Raw genomic sequence first — 24,397 nt, 5'->3', positions numbered from 1 at the left:
CTGATCGTCTTTCAATCTGGTTTTGACAGTAATGTCTGGATATTTTTCACACAGTTCCGCACTATCACCTGACGGATAAAATACGAACATTCGGGATATCAGACCAAGTAGTGCTCCTAGAAAATAGAACAGAAAAAGTTACTCTTAACGTCCCCAAGAGGATTGACATAGGGCTATCACTTTTCGTGGTATATTTGAATAACATAGTGCATAACGTCGGAAGCAACATGTGACTGTTCACTGTTGATGCTCTTCTATATAGAGATGTGGATACGCTATAAAACTGCAGTTAAATGCCGGTAAAACTGCAGAGGCTCGATGCTTGGTACAGGTCCTGGCAACTGAATATCGTTGTAAACAAATGTAACATATTGCGCCTAAATAGGATGAAAAATCGGTTTGTAGAACAATCACTCAACCATTAAACCATAGTAAGCGAACAGAGCGGTTTAAAGTGGAATGATCACGTAAAACTACACACATCAAAAAAAGTTTTGCGTCACCTCGGTTCCGAGAGTTCCGGAACCTGTACAGAAAACTGGAATAGAGATCAACATAAACATCATTTCCGCCCTTTTCATTACTCATGAAATCTACACATTGCATATTGTACCAACATACAGCTAGACCTTCAGAGGTGGTGGTCCGGATTGAACACACAGGTAGCTCTAATACCCAGTAGCACGTCCTCTTGCATTGACGCATGCCTGTATTCGTCGTGGCATACTGCCCACAAGTTCATCAAGGCACTGTTGGTCCAGATTGTCCCACTCCTCAACGGCGATTCGGAGTAGATCCCTCAAAGTGGTTGGTGGGTCACGTCGTCCATAAACAGTCCTTTACAATCTATCCCAGGCATGTTAGATAGGGTTCATGTCTGGAGAACATGATGGCCTCTCTACTCGAGAGATGTCGTTAACCTGAAGGAAGTCATTCACAAGATGTGGACGATGAGGGACCGAATTGTCGTTCATGAAGACCAATGCCTCGCCAGTATGCTGCCGATGTGATTGCACTATCGATCGGAGGATGGCACTCACGTATCGTACAGCCGTTACGGCGCCTTCCATGACCAATAGCGGCTTACGTCGGCCCCACTTAATGCCACCCCAAAACAGCAAGGAACCTATACCTTGGTGCACTCGCTGGACAGTGTGTCCAAGGCGCTCAGCCTGACGGGGATGCCTCCAATTACGTCTCTGACGATTGTCTGGTTGAAGGCATATGCGACGTCCATCAGTGAAGAGAACGAGATGCCAAACCTGAGAGGTCCATTCGGCATGCCAGCCGCAGTGTCCGAGCGCTTCTAGGCGCTACAGTCTGGAACCGCGCGACCGCTACGGTCGCAGGTTCGAATCCTGCCTCGGGCATGGGTGTGTGTGATGTCCTTAGGTTAATTAGGTTTAAGTAGTTCTAAGTTCTAGGTGACTGATGACCTCAGAAGTTAAGTCGAATAGTGCTCAGAGCCATTGAACCATTCGGCATGTTGTTGGGCCCATCAGTACCGCACTACATGCTATCGTGGTTGCAAGGATGAACCTCGCCGTGGACGTCGGGAGTGAGTTTGCGCATCATGCAGCCTACTGCGCACAGTTTGATTCGAACACGACGTCCTGTGGCTGCACGAGAAGCATTATTCAACATGGTGGTGTTGCTGTCAGGGTTCCTCCGAGCCATAATCCGCAGATAGCGGTCATCGACTGCAGTAGTAGCCCTTCGGCGGCTTGAGCGAGCCATGTCATCGACAGTTCCTTGCTCTCTGTATCTCCTGCATGTCTGAACAACATCGCTTTGGTTCACTCCGAGGCGCCTGGACACTTCCCTTGTTGAGAGCCAGCCCTTCCCGGCACAAAGTAATAATGCGGACGCGATCGAACCGCGGTTTTAACTGTCTAGGGATAGTTGAACGACAGACAACACGAGCCGTGTGCCTCCTTCCTGGTGGAGTGACTGGAACTGATAGGCTGACGGAGCCCTTCCGTCTACTAGGCGGTGCTCATGTATGGTTGTTTACATCTTTGGGCGCGTTTAATGATGTCACTGAACAGTCAAAGGGCCTATGTCTGTGATACAATATCCACAGTCAACGTTTGTCTTCAGGAGGTCTGGGGACCGGGATGATGCAAAACTGTTTTTGATGTGTTTGTAAGGGCAGTCAAATGAAAAACAAACAGATGGAAAAAAGTAAGTAAACTGTTTATTATTTTAAAATAATAGCCATAACCCTTCATACATCCTTCCTACCGTGACACAAAACAACCAGTGCCTTCATGGAAAAACTTTGCGGTTGCCTGCGGAACCAAGATTGTTCCTAGGCGCGCCCCACTCTGTCCGAAGCAAATCAACGACCACGAACGTCTCTCTTTGGAAATCCAAAAATATGGAAATTTCATGCAGGGAGGCCGAAATTCTATGGAGGATGAATATGGGCTTCCCAGCGAAACCTCTGCAGAGTAGTCGAAAGAACATTCACGCCAGTTCTGGGAAATTCATCGTGGCTCATTTGTCTTTGACTAAGTGGGACCGCTGTTCATGATTTGCTGGGAAACGGCGCCACAATTGAGGTACAGGGTTAATTGGACACGTTCCAAAAACTGAAGCGTACCATCAAGTTCAGACACCCCAGAAAGTTGACGGGCACGATCATTCTGTTCTATGCTCGCGCACATGTTGCCAAGGTTGTTTCGACTACGCTGCAGAAGTTTCGCTGGGAAGCCGTTACACGTCGTCCACATAGTCCCGATCTCTCCCCATGCGGCTTCCATATTTCTGGAGCTCTGAAAGATGATATCAGAATATCGCTGAAAAATTTGTGATTCTGTAATGATCACCTCTTAGAGTGACTCTGGTAGTAATTTCTAGATATTTTTGCACAGTTCCGCACTATCTTCTTTCGAATAATATAAGAATGTTCGGAATATCAGACCAGGCCTGCAATTGGACTGAGGTGCTCCTACAACACATCGAAACCTTAACATCGGTTTGCTACAGAATTCTTCAACACATTCTCAGATCGAATATCATAAATCTTTTTGAGACGGGAAAGCTTCTGCCCACGAATCAGTACGGCTTTAGCCGGCCGGGATGGCCGAGCGGTCCTAGGCGTTACGGTCTGGAACCGCGTGACCGCTACGGTCGTAGGTTCAAATCCTGTACTCGGGCATGGATGTGTGTGATGTCCTTAGGATAGTTAGGTTTAAGTAGTTCTAAGTTCTAGGGGACTGATGACCTCAGAAGTTAAGTCCCATAATGCACAGAACAATTTTTTTTGAAGTACGGCTTTAGAAATCATCGCTCGAGTGAAACTCAGCTTGCCCTTTCCTCACATGGTATACTGTGAACAATGGATGGATGCCAACAGGCAGATACCATATTTCTATATTTCCTAAAAGCATTTGACACGGTGGCGCTCTCCAGCCTGTTAACGAAGGTACGAGTACACGGAACAGGTGCTTTACTCGACGGTAAATGTTCATCAGAGACAAGGATATCGTCAGGAATGTCACAGAGAAATATGATAGGACAGCTCTTATTTTCTGACTACATAAATGCTTTGGCGAACAGGGTAGTGTGACTAGGGTCTCCCGTCGGGTAGACCGTTCACCGGCTGCAAATCTTTCGATTTGACGCCACTTCGGCGACTTGCGCGTCGATGGGGATGAAATGATGATGATTAGGACAACACAACACCCAGTCCCTGAGTGAAGAAATCTCCGACCCAGCCGGGAATCGAACCCGGGCCCTTAGGACTGGCATTCTGTGGCGCTGACCACTCAGCTACCGGGGGCGGACGGCGAACAGGGTGAGCAGATATCCGTGGCTGTGTGGTGGTGATTCTGCGGTGCACCGAACGGTGCCGTCGTTGTGTGGCTGTATGGGGATACAAGATGATTTAGACAAAATTTCTTGTTGGTATGACGAATGGCAGCTAACTCTAAATGTAAAAAAATGATGAGTTGGGAAAAACAAACCCGTAACGTCCGAATACAGTATCGGTAGTGTGTTGTTTGACGCAGTCACGTCGATTAAATATCAGGGCGTAGCGTTGCAAAATAACGTTAAATGGAGCGGGCATGTAAGGAATGCAGTAGGGAAGGCAAATGATCGACTCCGGTTTATTGGGAGAATTTTAGAAAAGTATTGTTCATCTGTAAAGGAATATAGGGCACCAGTGTGATCCATCCTTGAGTACTTCTTGAGTGTTTGGGATCCGCACCACATAGTGTTTAAAGAATATATCGAAGCAATTGAGAGGCTGGCATCTAGATTTGTTGCCGGATAGGTTATAACGACACACAAGTCTCACGGAGATGCTGCCGGAACTCAAATCGGAATCCCTGGAGGGAAGGAAATGTTATTTCCGAGGAGCAGTATTGAGAAAATTTAGAGAACAGGCATAATAAACTGATTGGAGAATGCCGCCAATGCACATTTCGCGTAAGGGCCATAAAGATACGATGCAAGAAATTAGGTCACGTAACGTACGCAGGCTTTTTGACAGTTGCCTTTCCCTTGCTCTGTTTTGGGTGGTACAGGAAAGGAAGTGATTGGTAGCAGTATAGGATACCCTTTGCCATGCACCATAAACATTTTTCCCAAAAGCCATTGACCGTCTTGCATGACAGTGAGATAAAATTTATTAATAGATATGGCAATTACATTTGAAATAATAAAGGGTTTACCCACTTTAGGCCATTTGTCCTTTTTTTCATTTGACTGCCTCCTCTAATTGTAGTAAAGGCGGATGTCAGGCAGATTCATTGGAAGAATCCTCAGGAAGTTTATTCCACTCTCGAAGGATGTAGCTCACAAAACCGTCGTTCGAGCAATTCGTGAGTATTTCTCGCTAGTCTGGGATCCGTACCATGTTGAACTGATAGACCAAATAGAGAAGGTGGAAAGAAGACCAGTTTGTTTCGTCACAAGTTCGTTTAGTAAGCGCAAAGACGTCACAGATATGTTCAGCCGACTGCAGTGGCAGACGCTACAAGAGAATGCTTGTGGATCAGGGGGTGGTTTACTTCTCAGATTCCGGGAGCGTACACTATAAGTCCACTAAGTTCCGAGGCTGGTTTTATTCCTGGCATATGAGCAACTTAAGCTAAGTAACTACGATGACAGCTTGAACTAACATCTGCAAATAACAGCTGTGCATTCGACCATCGATTATGAGCATACAGTGCTAATTAGTCAGCGATGTAACTACGGTTGCAGCTTGAACTAATGTGGTGGTTAGTCGATGGTATTCTCGGGCGTGTGCCTTTTTACAAGTACACTCATGTATAGAAAGAACAAAACACCCTGAATGACTATAGGTAGGGCGTTCATATTCACAGGACAGGTACATTAGTATATTTCTGCAGAAATTATTAGCATTTGAACCATGTCGGTCTGCAGGTTCAAAGTCAACATCGATATCGCGGCACAACACCACACCTACCGGTAAAATGTTCCTGCGACATTTATTGTCGCTATAACCTGAAGGTAAGGATCAGTGTGACTTGAGCAGACTTCAAGAATCATCCCAGACTTATGCACGAGCCGTACCGTCAGATCAGTTAGTTTGAAAGAGGGCTAATTATCGGTATGTGAGATAGTGATGCTTCCATTCGGGAAATTGCTGCTAATGTGGGACGAAATGTTTCGACAATGAAACGGGTGGATCCAGAATGGTTCACGGAAGGCCGTATAACACGACTAGATGGTTCAGGTCGCACCACCCAGACCAATCCCCGAGAAGATTGACATCCATCCGAATAGCACTGCAGTACAGATCTGCGTCCTCCTCGGCTGTGGCGAAACAATGGAACTGCGTAACACATCGTACACTATCAGGGGTGACAGTCCGTCGCCGTGTATTACGGCTTGGGCTACGTGCGCGTCGTTCATTTCACCACCTACCTTTGATGAATGTGCAGAAACATACTAGACGGCAATGGTGTATGGAGCGACGTCACTAGGGACAGGAATGGCATCAGATAGTGTTTTCGGCGAATCCAGGTTCTGTTTGATTGAGAATGAAGGCCGCATTTTGGATCGCCGCAGACGAAGGAACAGAATCACAGTGGCTGCATTTGCACAAGACATAAACCGCGCACTCAGTGTCTTATGGTGTATGGTGCTATTTGTTACAACCGCAAACCACAACTGGTGCGTCTGCAGGGCACTGTGAACAATGAGACCTACGTCAATGACAGCCTGCGACTCGTAGCCATACCCTTTCTGCACAACACTTCGGAAGTCATTTTTCAGCAAGACAATGGACGATCACATGATGCTACACGAACACGTGCCTTCTTGGTGTCACAGGATGTCAGCCTTTTTGTCCTGGCCCGCCAGATCAGAAGACTTGTCGCCAATCAAAAATGTGCGAGATGCAGTGAAACGACGGGTGCAGCGCTGTGACCAAATGCCAATCACCACAGATGAACTGTAGAACCGGGTGAATGCAGCATGGATGGCTATATCACAGGACGCCATTCACGCCTTATACACATCGATGCTATCACGCACGGAACAACTCCTCAGGGTCCATGGCGGACCCTGTGCATACTAAGCAACAGGACACTTGCTGAACCGAAGTGACTGAAATGCTAATCATTTCAGCAGAACATACTAATGTACATGTCCTGTGAATATGACCGTCCTGTCTCTAGTTGTTAGAGGTGTTCTGTTTTTTTTCTGAACATGAGAGTTTGTTCTGTTGTTTGTAATCTAGTGGGGGGAAACATTTTCTGTATTTTGTTAATACAATCTCCAAACTTTTTGGACTGATGGGGTACGTTCCTAGAATAGTCGACCCTACATACTACTTCCTCCTACGAATATCTGGCGGGAAGACGATGGAGATAAAATTAGAGATTAGAGCTCACAAGGAGGCACACCAACAAACGTTGTTCATCCCACGGACCATTCTTAACTGGCGTTGGCTCTCGGGGTATAGATGGAAATGCAGATATTGCACTCTAACCTACTCTGAGAGCTTATAAGCTAGACGATTCTATGTAAGTGCCTTTTTAAAGTGTGGTACGCTCAAGGTTTCCATTTTCCTTTTTCATTTGTTTTCTTCGGAGTCTGGAAAATGTCATATGTCATATTCCGTATCGTATTTCTCCTCGCTACCGGCAAACGCAATATAGCAAGCTGCTGGCATCATTGCCAGCCACTTATTTTCTATTGTGGAGACCGTTATTTGTTAATTCGTCATCACGAGAAACACGGCTCATATCCCCATCCTGACCTTAAGATGTAGCTTCCGAAAGTTTCCCTGAATAAGTTCTGGAGAACACCGGTACGATGCCTCCCAGAATGGCACGTCCGTTTTCTGAGCTACTGGCGTGTTACCAGTGGAGCACAATAGAAACGACTACGTTCGTGTTGGCCACATGGCGGCTGCGCTGCACGTGCTGTATCTGGCCGCGGCCTCAGCAAAGCGCGCTCAAAATACCCGCCAGCTACTCGCGCTCTGGACCTTGTGCAGATTGCACTCTACTTAGGGATGAGCGGAAAATTGTATTTCATTTCCCTTCTTTAACTGACTTCAAGCTTCCGAGATTCTGTTCCTCTCACGAACTATACTAACCGCCGTTAGTTTACAGGCACCATTGACGCTTTCGAAGCTATAAATCAGCAACAAAGTTTAAAGATCTGATTAATTAATAGAAACTAAAATACCTGAGCATTTTCTCTTTTCAACTGTTACATTTTTAACACCAAATCCCTGAACACGCCCCCCCCCCCCTTTTGCCCTGCATTTCGTATTCTTGTTTGTGTTAAATATATAACTTTATTCGTGACTGAACACCTGCTGAAGTTTATGTGAGATATGAAGACAGCCTGCTACCACAATAATTAAATGTATTTAATAGAATCTGGTAAAAAAGGTCAAAGCACCACTGCCATCTGAGGAATGGCATAGGAAGAAATCGGCTTTTTTCCGCTGAACATATTATCAAGACCTTCCCTCCGGAATTGATTTTCGGTCTGTAGCGGAAGTGCTCTGCCGTCTGAACTAGGGCATTTGTCCTTGAAAGGCAAAGGACCCAGCTTCGATTCCCGGTCCAACAGAGACTTTTAATCTGCCACTACGTTTCAAGACTCTGCTGAACTGAAATTCTGGTACGTATCATTATCGTGGTGTCCATCCTTAAGATTAGATGTTGTTGTCACCTGCCAAAAGTGCTCGTAGCCGCGACCTTCGCTTCATGAGAGCTGTGTTACTCAGAGGTAAAGAAGAATTTCCATTATGCGGTTCCAGAGGAGAATTTGCAAGTGATTTGAGGAAACCGAAATGCAAATTGAAAGCGAAGGTTTCTTCTTGTACAATGACTGATATCACTCGCCATTACGAATTAAGCTCCGCCTGTCTTCCTTTACAGTATATTCCTCTGTGTCGCTTACTTCACGTATCACCACTGGTACTTTCAAGACATGACAAATTCAGGTTTTGCTACCCGCACATCTACGACGCAGTGCAGTAATGTATAGAGTGGTTATAATTAAACTTTCGGTACTTGATCCAGTGCAAACGGAATACTATTTACCGTATTGGTTCCCAGCTTCATGGGAATGATGCTCAGAGTGAGAGCTGCAGGATTTGCATTGTTAGTAGTATTAGTGTCATGGTGCGTCAGACGCCATTACTGGTACAGCGACGGAGGGTTGAAACACAAGCATCAGTGTGCATTACTGTTGTAGACAGTGAACACGGGTTTGTACAAGTCATAAAGCTGTTTTATCAAAACAAAAGCAACAGTGCCGTTGCTCTTCGCGAGTATCTACGCATTAAAGGAATGCGGAGAGGTCCTCTTTCCCCTCTGGGATTGAAGAACATTATTCAGAAGTTTGAATCAACTAACGATTTGGGAAGCTTCTGAGAGACGGCCAATTGCACTACAAATTGCTGAAGAAGTTACCGTTGCCATTGATGACGATACTGGAGGCAGTGTGCGATCTTCGAGCAGTGCACGAGATGTGTTATGACAGCTGAACATTCTATTGTCTACCGTTCAAAAAGTGCTGCAAGTAATTGTGACATGGTATTTCTAGTGCGATTCCAGATTGTTGTGGATGCAGGTGGTCGTCACATTGAACAACGTTTTTAACCTGGAACATACACTTGGTACGCAGATAACAATTATTTACAAACGTGGAAATTAAAGTGTGTTCCCTTCAAATGTCTATTTGTTATTTCCCTTCCACGTGTCTTTCCAAATGTTTCACAAAGTTTCATTGTCCTACGCTCACTCGTTTTTGATGGGGGTCCTATCAAGTAGCAAAAGTTTAATTATGAACTCCCTGACATTATATTTACCTACTCAGAATTAAGAGAATGAACTGATTGGAGGTCGTTAAACGTATTAGAGGTTTAACTAAGCATTTAAGATGGTCGAGTGCCTACAAATTGCTATCAGGATGAAACGCAATTTAGCCACACTTAATAGTCGGAATTGCGCTAGGAGTCTCACCTGACCAAGAACATAGTTACTATCTATATCGATTTAAAGATCATCGTAGACTGTCGATATGCATAGTTTATAGACTGCCTGTGCAAAGAGAAAGGAAGGTAAGAAAATTTGGGTTTAACTTCACGTCAACAAATAGGTCAGTATAAACTGAACACAACGATGGACAGAGGGAGGATGAGAAAGGAAAAGCGCTGTTGCCTTTCCAAAGCATGCATCCAACACTCGCCTTAAGCGAATTATAAAAGCCAGTAAATCGAAATGGCTGGACGGGGATTTGAGCCGTCGTCTAGACGAATGCCTATACATAGAATAAAATTTACCCATAAATACTATTTAAATAATGTTACACAACCATATTTCGAATGGAACAGCTTTATATCTTTAATAAAGACACGTTATGCTTAATAAAACTGATTGCAGCAGGTGTGATCGAAATATATAGGTGAGTTTGGAGTAAAGGTACATGCTTTGAGGGTTGGTAGTGATTCTGAACAAAAAACTGCTTCTGGACATATGCCCTATTCTGAATTGTTTCCATGACAGAAAGCATTTGATATAACTTCTGTTATATTGTTTTTTCTTGAATGTGTCGGAGTACAAAACTAAACTACTGTATATTTCCTACAAAATATTGTCCTGTTCATTTTTTTCTCTTGGATTAATAGTCTGCGTTAACAGAGCGCGAGAATAATGGGAATATCGTTCGACGCGCAAGTGTTGTAGCTTAGCTAGTTTTTGAGGCAAATTTGACATAGTTTCCCGATTTGATAGACCACAAGTGTCCGGTATCTAATTGTTCAACTAAGCTTCTTCTAGACTACTGTGGTAGGTTGTAAACAATGAAAGTGTTTGAATATTACATTAGATAAATAACAACGTACATTAAATGTGTTTTGTCTCGCAAACCACATATGAATATGAAGTTTTTTATTCAGCATCCCTATTGTCCCTAAAAGCATGTACCTTTTCCTCCTGACCATCCCTGCATTGAACGTTTGCATATTTTTGAGTAATCGTTCTAGTTTCAACATTTTTCACGGTCGCAATGCCTAACTTTGCTGCGCCACACTCAGAAACAGTGATCTTTTATGGTGTTTAGTTAGTGTGCACTGACTCACTATGGTATTCCATAGCGAAAAGAGTGAGGAGTTTGTTCTTTTCCAAAAACGTACATGCCACACTGTCAAATATTACAGGATCTGGTGTTAAAATTTGTGTGGATTTCAAGCGTCTGTGTAAAGTTTTTAACATTCTACGTTGCTCATAAATAAAGTAACCTGACGAGGTCAATGAAATACCCTAGTGGATAAAGCTTCCATGGATTTTCATGGGACAACGTTGCAGAGCATGCAATGCCGTCCATGATAATCACACAGTCTCTTAAGAACAATGTCCACCTTTTGTAATGCTCATGGGACCATCATGAAAAGCGATGACTTAATTTAAGTATTCTCTTTGAGTGAATGTGTCATTTGTGTTCGTCTCATTGCGTCTTTCTTTCTGACGAACGCACAGTCCAAAACAAGAGCCAGGCACTATGGAAAGACAGTGCAAGATACAACAAGCCACAGATCCACGAGAACAAAAACAAACCGGATGTTACTTTTAGTTGCCGGCCGTTGTGGCCGAGCGGTTCTAGGCGATTCAGTCCGGAACCGCGCTGCTGCTACGGTCGCAGGTTCGGATCCTGCCTCGGGCATGGATGTGTGTGATGTCCTTAGGTTAGTTAGGTTTAAGTAGTTCTAAGTTCTAGGGGACTGATGACCTCACATGTGAAGTCCCATAGTGCTCAGAGCCATTTGAACCATTTTTGTTACTTTTAGTTGGTTACTAAATGGCAAATAGACAACTTCACAGAGACAAATCACAATCACAGAAAGAGAGGGAGAGGATGTCACGGGGCTGATGGTGCGCACGTTAATAAAGCTCAACAAATCGGTTAAGCAGGTAGCGCCAGAGAGCAAATTTTTACCACAGATAATACAAATCATATAGTTAACGTCAAGACAGTACTGAAGAGCTGTGGATTAGGTTATTGTGACGGTCCTGAAAACTGTCACGACCAAGATACTACATATCGGAGGTTCGGACTTCATTATAAACATAGGTAGCCAAACAGGAACAGTCGTTATCTGCAAAGAGGAAATAAAATTCGAACCTACATCCTTGATGGATACCGACAGAGGGCTAGCTTTCAGCTATAAGTAAATCCAAGTTATGAACATTTATACACCTTCGGGAAGTAATGCAAAGCAGATACTGTAGGTGTAAATTCAACCTGGTTTTGGCACATTTAATATCGGACTTAGGAGCCCCAACTGTCATAGTGTGAGACGTTAACTGATTATCGGAACAAGCAGATGAGATGCTCAGTCTACTCTTAAGTTTGGATCTTCTTGCTGTGAACAGATAATTAGGGCTAATTCATACTTTGACACAAAAACGTGTGCGAAAAAGCCTTATCTTTAAAAAACTACTATGGCAGTAAGTAGAAATGACTGAATTATATGTTCCGCAAACTTTCATTCACCATATACAAGGCATAGAAATTTGTTTTCATGGACTACCTGATTTATTTGAAAACCCCGGTACACGTTCATCAACCCGTGTGTAGAAGCAAAGGTGCGTAGCAGCTGAGTTGCGGTGGATTGAAGGCAGAAATTACAAAACTGCCGTATTAAACTGTTAGCTTCAAATAAGCAGCTTTTATTAAATGTTAAAAGACACATGCAAGAGAGAACGTAATTTTGCTGCTACACTAAGGAATTTTGTTACACGGCTCTGCGCGAATTATACAGTGATAAAAACCAAAACTATACGCAGTAAGTCATAATAATGCAAAAATAATTGAAGTAACCAGAATACATGCAAAAGGTTTCAGAATCACACCGCGGAACAGCAACTATCCTCACCGAGGCATCACACACACAGGAGCTACGGCTCGCGTGCAGACATTTAAGAGAAACACGTCGTTAGAAGAGGGCCTTTAGTGCATTACGCAGAAAGTCATATACCGTAAGACAAACCATACAGAGCTATGTCTTGCCGGCCTATGTGGCCGAGCGGTTCTAGGCGCTTCAGTCTGGAACCGCGCGACCGCTACGCTCGTAGGTTCGAATCCTGCCTCGGGCGTGAATGTGTGTGATGTTCTTAGGTTAATTAGGTTTAAGTAGTTCTAAGTTCTAGGGGACTGATGGCCTCAGATGTTAAGTCCCATAGTGCTCAGAGCCATTAGAACCATTAACTATGTCTCCAGAGCGGGGAGCGGGCAATGAAATGGGGAAATGATTTCAGAAGGCAGATAACTGGAAATCATCCTTCTACCATCTAAAAACTAAAGGACGTACTTACAAGGAACCAACGCATACTCGTCGTTACACATTTCTTCCGAACTTATATTATATGCAGGGCTTGGCCAAAAATGAAAGTGGTAGAAGTAGGAGCTTCTGATGGTTAAGCGTCTAGAAACAACTAGCAAATTTGGTGCGGGTCGGGCGACGCATGGTACAGAGGAAAGAGTACACAACGGTTACCCAAGTGTCGTGAGGTTGAATCCTTATCCGGAAGTTTTTTTATTTTCTATTTTTACATTACTTACATTGCAACTGAACCGAAATAACTCTCATTACATTTTATTTGCTAATCTTTTCATAACAGGCGTGAAAAGGAAAGGCAAAGGAAAATTTATGATTTGCAAATAAATTTCTAATAAAGCGTCCACGAGGACTCTGTAAATAACTTTGCAAGACAACTTTGTAAATAAAGTATCCGATCAAACAGGTATGTCGAGAATTCTCAGTCGTTGACGTCAATTAGAACACTGTTTTTAACGAAACGTATAATAAAATTTTTACATTCATATGTTCTATCTCTAGGTTATCGGTACAAATTGACCTATAACAGAACCCTAACCATGGGACAAATGCAAGTGAAACGACACAATATGAACAAAGTAACCCGTCCGTATACGGTGCAGCGTGCTTCAAACCTTTCCGCAATATGAATGCCAACCGTCTACATATCACTACAGGAGAGTAGAGGCTCATCTGAACCGATGATTCAGGAAACAGTGAACGAGTACGCAGTGAAATATAGGAATGTCGTCATTACCTGATTAAAATGTGGAGAACTTAACAACAGTTTTATTCAACAACTTTGAATTCATGAAGCCCTGCGCACAGGAGAACAAATGTCTTCTGTTAACTAACTCGAGGGAGGACGAAGAAATCCACAACCATACAAATAGATGTTTCAAAATGTCGTCTTGCAGTACTAAAGTTAATCCCCTCCCCCGTTCCCCCCCCCCCCCCCCCCAAGGCCCTCACCCAAATGCACTCCGCTGGGGCAACACACTGTTCGTACCGTCTCGCGTAACGAATTCAAATCAAAAGCTTCAAAACTGCTCTTACCTCACCTAGAGACTAAAGAATTCACATCCCGAGACGACTACATCAAATTACGTTCCGTTTTACATTACCAGCTATCCTCACCAATATTTGGCGAAGTGATGCGTTGCGCGTGGTTCGCTGCCAAACGGTGCGGTGGGCGAGAAGCTCTTATGTAAGGAAACTAAATTTGCTTTTCTGTAGTAACATAAAACCAACCATGCAACTGCAGAAAATGCTGTGTTTATAAAGTGTGCGAGCTGAGGAGAAAATTTTTGCTTCTACCGTATTGATAAATATCACCCTAGCACCTGTAAATTATCTACTGTAAAATAACAAAATTATCTACTATTGTGTGCGAACTTCTCGTGTACGCCTGGAAATCCATGCTGAAAATTTATTTCCAATCCCATATTTTTCTTTGCCCTCTTTTCAAGCCTTTTGTGAAAATATTAATAAATACAATGTACTGAGCATTATTTCGGATTATTGGTACCGTAAGTAAAGAAAAATTAAAAATAAGAAAAGGATAAAATGTTTTTGCATAGAGACTCGATCTCACGACGTTCAGATCACCGTTCTGTATTCTACAGCGCCAACCGTTGCCTGAAAACTTTCCTAACATAAATCCGACCTGCGCCAGAAAGGCAGTCCTTTTTTCTAAATGTTTGGCAGTCAGGAGCTCCCACTTCTGTCTCTTTCATTTCCGGCGAAGCCCTGCATACACCATAAACTTGAACGAATTCGGCGAAGACGAGGAGGTGCTGTCCCTTTGTTAGATCCACGGGCTAGTGGCCCGGCCTTATGGTTTGCCGCAGAAGTTTTGTCACACGTTTTGCCGTATACAGAGTTACATTTACAACATAATTTAAGGAGTGTCTGTGGCAACGAACTTCATAGAAGCCGCAACGGTTTTAATACACAATAAAAAGGAAAAACGTCAGTCCGGTTAACATGGAAACTATTGCTCTACTAAAATCAATTTCAGACTAGTTGCGCACACTATAAATTTCAAACTAAAGTATGATTTAATAAAAAGCTTATGACTGTATGGAAATTTGACGCAGTATGACTGATATCATATTTCAGTATCACCATCTTGTACAGCTATATCGCTTCTTGCTTTCACATAAGTGAATTTCAATGAAGTGTATAATATAATGGAATATGAATACCTCTTACGAGCGATGGACATTTGTAATGACAGTCAACAGTTGTTTGCATAATATGCACCAAGAAACGAACTTAATGACACATACCCGCGCTACATTCAACTTATACGAACATTGAGACAGGACTGTCAGCTATCGGTTTTGTTGCATGCCACTGCTAAAAGGAACACCGCTATAGCTAAGTGCTCAGCATGGCTGAGTGCCAAGCAGGGTGGCCGGGTTCGATTCTCTGAGATTTTATCAGCTCGGGGACCGACTGTTGTGTTGTCCTCATCTTCATCGACGCGCAAGTCACCGAAGTGGCGTCAAATAAAAGGGGTTACACCAGGCTGCCGTACAATATCATATGGGGTCTCCCGCCTAATAACACCATACGGTCAGTTCATTTCATTACTAAGAAGATTAGTTAGCAATCTTGAAGGCATCTACACTTTCTAACGTAAAATAGATGGACACGTGTGCGCAGTTTATCTTAGTATCATATGAAACGTGGAGGAAGATGACTGCACTGAAAAAATCTTATGGCAGAAACTCGAGAGCTTAGCGAATCTCTAATTAATGAAATAAATTAGATATTCTTACCTTACACAAGAAATATTGGACACTGTCACAACCGGTAGGCATCATGCGCTAGCTAGGCACAATTTCCGTAATTAAGCCGTCGGAATTCATTAATTAAAATTTCAAAGGAAACGTACAACTGATAAGAGGCATACTAAGGTAAGACTGGCTTATTAAAAATCTAGACAGGCTGCAGAGAGCATATAATGGTAATTTTCCGTTTGTGGAGTTAAGAAACTGATTGTCGCTGTGTCAATTCCTCAAGCCACCGATTGGTTTTAAAATCGCTACACGACTGCATGTTTCGAAACGTTACTCTGAAAATGCCTCATACTGATACCATCTATAGTAATCTTACGCTGACCGTAACAATTCGTTCACTGTAGGTTCACGAAGTGCTTTAGCATATCACACTTTCAGTTTTGGAAAGCTACGCCATTTAAATACACGAGACAAATAAAATCGGCAGCAGTGCCGAAAGTTAGTTTGAAAACGTACTCGCACCATTACATTTATTACACTCCACGACACTTAAATACACTAAGACAAAAAGACGCGCTATGAAGGGTTATCATAATGGGACAGAAATCAGTAGATGTGATGTACATATGCAGACCAACAAATGATTATAATTTCAGAAAAATTGGATGATTTATACAAGAGAAATAACTTCACAATCTGAGTCAATAACGCATGGTCTACCTCTAGCCTCTTATGCACCTCTGCCCTTAGTTATTCGGCTTGGCATTTATTGATAGAGTTGTTGGATATCCTCATAAGGGATATCGTAATAAAGTTTGCCCAATTGGCACGTTAAATCGTCAAAATGCCGAGCAGGTTGGAGGGGCCTGCCCACAATCCTCCAAACGTTCTCAATTTGGGGGGGGGGGGGGGGGGGGGGGGAGAGATCTAGCAACGTTGCAGGCCAAAGCTGGGTTTGGTAAGCACGAAGACAAGCAGTAAAAACTTTGGCCGTTTGCTGGCTGGCATTATCTTGCTGGAATGTAATGCCAGATTGGCTTGCCATGAAGGGCAACAAAGTTGGACGTACAATATCGTCGACGTACTGCTCTGCTGTAAGGGTGCCGTGAATGGCAAGCAAGTGGGTTCAGTTATGAAATAAATTCGGACCCCAGACCATTGCTCCTGGCTGTGGGCCGTATGATGGGCGACAGTCACGTTCGTATCCCACCACTGTCCAAAACATCTCCAGACACGTCATCGCCAGTCAGTGGGACTCAGTTCGAAGAAGAATTCATCACTGAAGATAATTCTACTCTATTCTATTCCGTGCATTTTTTTATGGTTTGTATTAACCAATTACACTAACCCCTCTCCTCACGTTCGGTCTGTGGAATCGATTCGTCAGTATTTGATTTGGTTCACGAAATATATCCAGCGGTAATGTTAAGTGACTCACCCTGTATATTCTATCTGAAATGAAGTACCTGATCGAAGACTATTAATATAAATTCATAAATATATAAGGAGGTTTAATAACACCAAGCATGGTTATTCATTTAATATATTACATTGTCAAGAAAACGTGTATTCCTGTGTGTTCTTCTGCCATAAAATGGCTTATGAGTCTATACACTCTTACGTCTTCTGTCGCTAAATGAGTTTCAATATAAGTTGGTAATGCCTCGCCGGAGGACATCAGAGGCTACAATAGTCGCTTGATTTCTTCATATCTTCTGTCGCAGCTGCATAAAATGTGATTAACCTGTTCCTCACTGCCGCATTGACATGAAGAACATGGGATCACATTCAGGCGGTAAAGATGCTGCCGAAATCTCCCGTGATTAAGCCTAAGGTGGGAAACTGTTACAATAAAATTTCTCATGTATTCGCAATCCATGAGAGGTTAAGTATCGCCTGTGCCATAGTGTCTCCCTTTAACTGCGTAAGACTGGTGCAGTTTTCGTTCCATCGGACCGTGATTCTAAACCTTATGGTATGAAAGGGATTGTCAGGCGGCATTGTGTGATTACTTCAACTTCTGATCAACGATGGAAACAAGCGACGGACGCCCCACATCTGCAGTTGAGGAGTGTTGAGCAACGGCACCCCATACCCGGGAACAAGGATGGGCCGCACACCCTGCCCCCTCTTAGCTCTTAGAGAAAGGAAGAGATATAGTCCAGTCAGATGTTTTTATCTCAAGACAATGATTTAAAAGTCAATATAACAAAGGTTTCTAATAGGTTCGGAAGGGTAACTTTTTATGGCTACTTTCAAGTAGCCCATCTTCCAAAAATTTTAAAATACTTTTTACGCCAAGGTCTTGCGACCAATCATCCGCTCACCCTCCCCACCTCGCTAAAAACTACCGTATGTGTGGCCTTGATGTGGGGTACTGCTGTTCATTCAGCGTGATAATGCTTCTGGCAACACCAAACATCAGCATTTTCAAATTATTGTCGAATAACATCGCTGGGATAGAAGTGAACTCTGACACCTCTTAGCTGTTCCATAGCAGAAAGACACCTTAAACGAAATACAAAAATAGTTGAAATGGCTCTAAGCACCATGGGACTTAACATCTGAGGTCTTCAGTCTCCTAGACTTACAAGTTAGAACTACTTAAACCTAACTAACCTAAGGACATCATCCACATCCATGCCCGAGGCAGGATTCGAATCTGAGACCGTAGCAGCAGCGCGGTTCCGGACTGAAGCGCCTATAACCGCTCGGTCACAGCAGCCGGCAAAACGAAATACAGTTCACCAATTTATCCTTTATGTATATGATACTCTACGTTTTCTTTATAATTTGTATGTATTACCGCTTTTTGCGAGATATCTTTCACCTAGCCAATATTATTCGCTTACATAAAGGACATTGCCCATTAATAAACTGGTGCACAAAACTTAAAGTCCCTCGAGATTTAAGTACTCGGGACATGGTTCTTAATAGGGTGTGTGATTTCCAAGTACAGCAATACATGCTCTGCAACGAGCTGCCATGCTGGCCTCAAGGTTGGCAAGGGATTTTTGTGGTAGGGCTTTCCATTTCCTCCAATGCATACAAATTATAAAGAAAACGTACAGTGTCATATACATAAAGGATAAATTGGTCAACTGTATTTCGTTTTGCCAGCTGCTGTGGCCGAGCGGTTCTAGGCGCTTCAGTCGCAGATTCGAATCCTGCCTCGGGCATGGATGTGGGTGATGTCCTTAGGTTAGTTAGGTTTAAGTAGTTTTTAGAGGTATGGGGAGGGTGGGCGGATGATTGTTCGCAAGACCTTGGCGTAAAAAGTCTTTTAAATTTTTTGGAAGGTGGGCTACTTGAAAGTAGCCATAAAAAGTTACCCTTCGGAGCCTATTAGAAACCTATGTTATATTGTCTTGAGATAAAAACATATGAATGGACTATATCTTTTCCTTTCTCTAAGAGCTAAGAGGGGGTGACTTCAGTGCAATTATTGTTGTGAATAAAAGTTTCGTTTCTGTTTGTCTCATTGAGTATTTCCTTCGGTTACCTTCTGCACCTGAGAGTATCAGTTCTTTCTATGTAAGGTCCAAGTTTCATAAAGCTATCATACGTGGCACTAACACATAATGTGATAGTTACTTTGGTATTACATTTTGCACCAGTGTATTTATGAGCTGAATGGTATCTGCGATTTGAGTATATAATGCTATGTTTGTGTGAGTGAACGAAGGTATTTTTCATACACAGAGCAGATAAAAAAGACGATGCTAAAGGCAGAGTAGCGTACAGATGTCGAAATGAGTAAAATTTCCGGATACTGTTAGATTGGAAATCCACCGTTCCGGAGCTACGACCATCGAATAGAACGATAGGCCGTCAGTAACGGCCGTATGGAAGTGTGTGTATTTAACTTAACTTGCTGCAGTTAGTAACAGTTATGCTGAACTGCTCAGTTAGTAATTAAATTATATGAAATTAATGGTTTCTGCCGAACAGTAAATTTTAACTTCCTATCCATGGCTGGTTACGTTAGATGCGAACATTCTGTGACGTTTTCTACATACAGCGTGACTACTGAATCACGTCCGCTAAAAGTACTGTAATGCAATTACACTGCATAAACAGCGTTGCAGTAAGATATTCGACGTACCAGCCTCACTTAAATAGGTTCGTTCACCCGAAAAATCTACACGCGCTCATCGGTGGATGGCTATCGTTTTATGGCCGCAGTTCCACATCGGTGCATTACCGACCTATGATTATCCGCAAAATTTGGCTCGATTAGACGTACGATATCCTGCTACGACCTTAATTAACATGTCGTTTTTCTCCACCCTGCATATCAGATGACTGATTATTGTTAAAATCAAAGCCAACACAGTAATAGTAAGAAATCCTGTTGTCATGGAGACGCCCATACGACAGTACACGCTGCGTACTGGCGGAGAGGAAGGCCGGAGGGCTACGAGCGTAGATGATTGGTAATCTGAACCATTAAAATTTAAAGGTCACGAAGTGATCTATTTCTAATATTATTTGTGGCAGATGCCGTACATGTGAAGCTCATTAGTGACGATAATTGCGAAAGAAATGTCAACAGATTTAACATCACTGTAAATTTTCCAATTTCAACGGGAGATACGAAGGGCGTTCAGAGAGTAATGCAACACATTTCTCCCCCAATCCTTTTTAGTTAAAACTGCTTAATTTTTTGTGAGACATGGTGCAATATTCACGCTTCATCCCCCGAGGTTTCATGAAGTTCCTATGGGTGGTGGCGCTCTACATAGCTTCCGAAATGACGTCTGTCACGGGCGTGCGTTCCAAGCAGAGAGCTATCATTGAGTTTCTTTTGGCGGAAAACCAGAGCGTCATAGATATTCAGAGGCACTTTCAAAATTTCTGCGGTGACCTGGCAGTGACCAAAGCGCGGTGAGTAGTTGGGCGAGACGTCTGTCATCATCGCAACGAAGTCGCGCAAACGTGTCCGATCTCTCACTTGCCTGCCGGCCGCACACCAATGTGGCTCCTGCAACGTTGGAACGTGCGAACACTCTCATTCGAGGTAATCATGGGATTACAATCAATTATCTCGGTGCAAAACCGGACTTCTCTGTTGGTAGTGGTGACGCACTCGTCCATCAGAGTGTGTGCCCAGTGGATTCATTGTCACCTCAGCAGAAGACCATAAAGAGTAACGAAATACCATCTGTACGGAGTTGCTTCAGTGTTCTGAGTCTGATCGTGACAATTTTTTGTCAAACTTCTTCACAGGCCATAAAACATGAGTTCATCACTTCGAATCGGAAACAAAATGGCAGGCCGGCCGTTGTGGCCGAGCGGTTCTAGGCACTTCAGTCCGGAACCGCGCTGCTGCTACGGTCGCAGGTTCGAATCCTGCCTCGGGCATGAATGCGTATGTTGTCCTTAGGTTAGTTAGGTTTAATTAGTTCTAAGTTTAGAGAACTGATGACCTCAGATGTTAAGTCCCATAGTGCTCAGAGCCATTTGAACCATTTTGAGCAAAACGGCAGTCCATGGAGTGGTGCCACACCATCTCTCCTCTGAAGTAAAACTTCAAAGTCGCACCCTCTGTCCGTAAAGTCATTGCGACAGTCTTCTCGAACTTTGAAGATGTTATTCTGTTACATGTCCTCCCTCGTGGTGAAACGATCAGCTCGAAAGTGTATTGTGCCACCCTCAGGAAACTGAAGAAGCACCTTTTCGTGCTCGTCGCCACAAAAATTCAAACTAATTTCTCTTTCTCCGTGACAACGGAAGGCCTCAGACATGTCTGCACACTCTCGAGGAGCTCACGAAACTTCGTTGGACTGCTCTCACTCATCCACCTGACAACCCGGATCTCGCACATTCCAACTTCAATCTGTCTGACCCAATGAAGGATGCTCTTACCGGTAAACAGTACGTGGAAGATGGGGACGTTATTGATGCAGCAAGACGTTGGCTCCGACGTCGACCAGTTGAGTGGTACTATGTGGGCGTACGGGTCCTCCCAGAAAGGTGGCGTAAGGTCGTCGTATTGAGCGGAGATTATGTCGAAAAACATGATTTTGTAGCAAAAAGAGTCTGGAATAATACGGCGTACTGGAATACTAAATTAAACCAAGCTGCTTTCAGAAAAAAAAGTGTTGCATTACTTATTAAACGCCCCTCGTATAAACGAAGTAACGATTAGATTAATTTAGATTAATACTTGTTCCATAGATCATGAATACGACACTTCGTAATGATGTGGAACGTGTCAGGTTAATAAAAGATGTCTGTACAAGATATTAAATTACACAAAATATTGCATGCCACTAATGTTTAAGTTGGTTTTCTTTTCTTAATTTATATCTAAAAATTCAGCCAATGAGTAGAAGGAGTTGTCATCTAGAAATTCTTTTAATTTATTTTTAAATGTTGGTTGGCTATCTGTCAAGCTTTTGATGCTGTTTGGTAGGTAACCAAAGACTTTTGTGGCAGCATAATTTACCCCTTTCTGTGCCAAAGTCAGATTTAACCCTGCATAGTGAAGATCATCCTTTTTCCTGGTGTTATAGCTATGCACACTGCTATTACTTTTGAACTGAGTTGGATTATTAACAACAAATTTCATAAGTGAATATATATACTGTGAGGTTACTGTGAGGATCCCTAGATCCTTAAATACATGTCTGCAGGATGACCGTGAGTGGGCTCCAGCGATTATTCAGATTACACGTTTTTGAGCAATGAATACTTTTCTACTCAACGATGAATTACCCCGAATGTGATGCCATACGAAAGCAGTGAATGAAAGTAGGCATAGTAAGCTAATTTACTGAGATTATTATCACCAAAATTTGCAATAACCCTAATAGCATACGTAGCTGAACTCAGACGTTTCAGCAGACCATCAATGTGTTGCTTCCAGTTTAACCTCTCATCAATAGACACACCTAAAAATTTTGAAAATTCTACCTTAGCTACAGACTTCTGTTCAAAATCTGTATTCATTACTCGAGTTGTGCCATTTACTGCACGGAACTGTATATACTGTGTTTTATCAAAATTTACAGAGAGTCCGTTTGCTGAGAACCACTTAATAATTTTGTGAAAAACATCATTTACAATTACATCACTTAGTTCTTGGTTTTTGAATGTTATTACTGTACTTGCATCATCAGCAAAAAGAACTAACTTTGCATCTTCATCAATGTGGAATGGTAAGTCATTAATGTATATCAAGAACAGTAAAGGACCTATGACTGAACCGTGTGGGACCCCGTTCTTGAAAGCCCCCCAGTTTGAGGAGTCAGCTGTTGCTTTAAAATTACATGAACCACTTATTTCAACTTTCTGCATTCTTCCAGTTAAGTATGAATTAAACCATTTGTGCACTGCCCCCCTCAAACCATAATTATTTAGCTTATCTAAAAGAATTCCATGGTTTACACAATCAAAGGCCTTTGAGAGATCACAAAAAATACCAATGGGTGATGTCCGGTTATTCAGAGCATTTAATATTTGATCAGTGAAAGCGTATATAGTATTTTATGTTGAAAAGCATTTCTGAAAACCAAACTGACATTTTGTTAGTACTTTATTTTTACAAATATGGGAGGCTACACTTGAATACATTACTTTCTCAAAAATTTTTGATAGAGCTGTCAGAAGAGAGATTGGGCGATAGTTGTTGACATCCGACGTATCCCCCTTTATATGCAATGGTTTTACAATGGCATATTTCAGTCTATCGTGGGAAAACACCCTGCTCCAAAGAGCTATTACATATGCGGCTGAGAATCCTATTTATCTGAGGGGAACAAGCTTTAAGTACCTTGCTCGAAATGCCATCAATTCCGTAAGAGCTTTTACTTTTCAGTGAGTTTATTGTTTTACTGATTTGAGAGGGGGAGGTTGGTGGAAATACAGTTGTTTCAAACTGCACAGGTATGGCCTCTTCTATTAGTACCCTTGCCTCTTCTAGTGAGGATCTAGATCCTATTTTCTCCACATCATTTAAAAAAATGATTATTGAAAATATTTTCAATTTCTGATTGTTTGTTAGTACACTTGTCATTCAGTTTTATGGCACTCAAGTCTTCCTGTGCTCTTGGTTGCCCTGTTTCCCTTTCAATAATACTCCAAATTGCTTTAATTTTATTATCAGAGTTAGTGATCTCAGACATGATACACATGCTTCTGGACTTTTTAATAAATTTTCTTAGTACGGCACAATAGTTTTTATAATATTGAACAAATTCGGGATCAGTTCTCCCTCTAGATGTTAGATAAAGTTCTCTTTTACGGTGGCAAGATATTCTTATTCCTTTAGTTAGCATGGTTTTTTATATGTTTTCTTGGAATTATGTTTAACTATTTTCTTGGGAAAAAAATTTTCAAATACCCTTAAAAATGTATCGTGAAGTAAGTTATATTTGAAGTTTGCATCGGGTTCCTTATACACTTCATCGCAGTCTAGCTGCTGTAGGCTTTCCCTAAAGTTTGCAATATTTACATTGTTAATTGAACGCATTACTTTGAAATTCTGATTTGATATACTGCATGGAGCTATGTCATGTACTGTAGCTAGCTGTGCACCATGATCTGAAAGACCATTCTCAACAGGATAAGCATTTATGTCCTTAAACTTATCTTGGTCTATAAAAAAGTTATCTATCAAATTCCTGCTGTTCTTTGTTATCCGAGTAGGAAAATCAATGACGGAGCTCAAATTGAAAGAATTGAGTAATACTACAAGGTCATTCTTCCTATTACACTCTTTCAGAATATCAACATTGAAATCCCCACAAATGATAATTTGCTTCCCCCTGTCTGACAGTTAGCGCAACAAAGCATCCAAGTTTTCTAGAAATAGCTGGAAATTCCC

This window comes from Schistocerca piceifrons, chromosome X (genome assembly GCF_021461385.2).
Source record: "Schistocerca piceifrons isolate TAMUIC-IGC-003096 chromosome X, iqSchPice1.1, whole genome shotgun sequence".
NCBI lineage: Eukaryota > Metazoa > Arthropoda > Insecta > Orthoptera > Acrididae > Schistocerca > Schistocerca piceifrons.
Note: the sequence above shows the minus strand (reverse complement) of the source record.